Below are 2155 nucleotides of genomic sequence, written 5' to 3'. Positions count from 1 at the left end.
AGAGGTGGCACTTAGAACTTGGACTTCTAGCCTCCTAAACTGTAAGAGAATACTGTTGCCTGTTCAGATCACCCATTTGTGGTATTTTCTGTTAGAGCAACACTAGACAACTGATACACAAGAGGAGGCATGAAACACTCCAATAAGACAAAGTTGTTTTTACAGTGCAAAAATTGCCTGGTAAACAAACAGTTTATATTGTTCATTTAGTTAATTATGAGTTGCCATTCCTTGAATAAGACTGAAACACATTATATGTCTATGACAGTAGGGAAAATATGGAGCACAAATATTTTTTCTTGCTTTAATTATTTTTACCTTTGGATAGCCTTAGAGCAAACCCCTAATATGCTGACATTGTGGGGATTTTAATCAGTGTCATGAAACAAAATGTGTAGGAACTGTTGAATGTAAAACAAATCTACTTTGTAAAGCTTCATCTAAATCACAATAAAAAGTTAACAACAATAACAACAACAACAAATCCCTCATATGCTGGTGAGGGGACAGTCCTCATCAGCTACAGAGGAGTCTTTGGCCAAGTTCTAGCAGCCTCTTATTGAATATAGCTATTGTGTTTTCAGAAGATCATGGGGAGAGCACAGTTAATTCAAAATATATTTATAGGGTAGCATAGTGCCTAAGGCATTTGACTGCTAACCAGATGGCTGGTGGTTCAAACCCACTAGCCACTCCTCAGAAGGAAGATAGGGCAATCTACTTCTGTAGTGATACTGCCTCAGAAACCCAAGGAGGGGTCGCTATGAGTCGGGTCTGACTTGATGGCGCATAACAACAACAACAACAACAACAACAACAACAACAACAACAACAACAACAGGATATAGGTACTTTCATAGTGCTTAAGGCCCTTGACTGCTATCCAGAAGGCTGATGGTTCAAACCCACAAGCCACTCCTGGGGAGGAAGGTTGGGCAATCTACTTTTGTAGTGATACCACCTTGGCAACCCAAGGAGGGGTCGCTATGAGTTGGGGCCGACTTGACGGCACATAACAACAACAACAACAACAGTTAAAACTTTTAGTTAAAAAGTGCCTTTATATATTTTAATGGAAGGTTCTATCCTATAGAAAGCTAAACAATATTATTAAATCTCTGATGAAAGCTCACTTTTAGACATAATCTTTGATAACTGTTTTTGTGAACACTCTGCAGTTTCTTCTCTTTTTTCACAATTAGCAGCTATTGGGCTAAGGCCCAAGAAGCATCTGTTAGAGGGAAGACAGCAGCACATCGGAGGAGAACATCTTGACCTCCCTGTGCCGACGGGGTGGACACCCCCATTCCCATTATCAGGACTTTGAGTATGAGAAAGCTTCAGTGGAGGGCTGCCTGGCTTTAAATGTTGGAACTGCCTTAAGAAATGGCAAAGAAAATGCTATGAGAGTTCAGGTGTGAGGGACGGATTACGCGCAACTGAAGATCTGAGAATCGGGGGTCAGAGAAATGTTATAAACGGAGTCTAGTGCATATTTTCTTATCAATTTAGAGGATATTTTCTTTTCTTCCTTTTTTTTTTTTTTTCCTTGATGCATGGAGCAGTGGTTCTCAAATTTCCATATGCAAGAAAATCACCTGGGGGAATTGTTAAAACACAGATTGCTGGATCTACTCCCAGAGGTTCTGATTCAGTTGGTCTGGGATGTGGCAGGAAAATCTGCCTTTCTGACAAGGTCCCAGGTGATGCTCCTGCTGCTGCTGCTTACCCGGGGACCACACTTTGAGAAGCACTCATCTGGCGCATGAAGATCTTCAGCTAAATGAACATATGGAGGAGCACCGTGCATGACCAGTGAGTGCCTAGGGTCATCCAAGCATTTGGTGTGTGGGGAGTACCTTCTTTCCCCTAAAGTTTCAGAGGCACTTGGTCAAGTCAGCCCTTGATGGATTTTTGGAACTAAGCTAACAGTCCTAATAGTTAGCCCCTCATGAATTTGGCTAGGGAGTATATCATTAAAATCCACAAATAATCCTGAAACTTCACTTGAATCAGTAGCTGCAACCTTCTGTTTAGATAAACTTGTTGTTGTTGTTGTTATGTGCCGTCGAGTCGTCACTGACTCATAGTGACCCCTCCTTGGGTTTCCGAGGCAGTATCACTACGGAAGTAGGATTGCCCAACCTTCCTTCTG

This window comes from Orycteropus afer, unplaced genomic scaffold (genome assembly GCF_000298275.1).
Source record: "Orycteropus afer afer isolate SDZICR_OR568_19922 unplaced genomic scaffold, OryAfe1.0 scaffold00214, whole genome shotgun sequence".
Taxonomy (NCBI): domain Eukaryota; kingdom Metazoa; phylum Chordata; class Mammalia; order Tubulidentata; family Orycteropodidae; genus Orycteropus; species Orycteropus afer.
Note: the sequence above shows the minus strand (reverse complement) of the source record.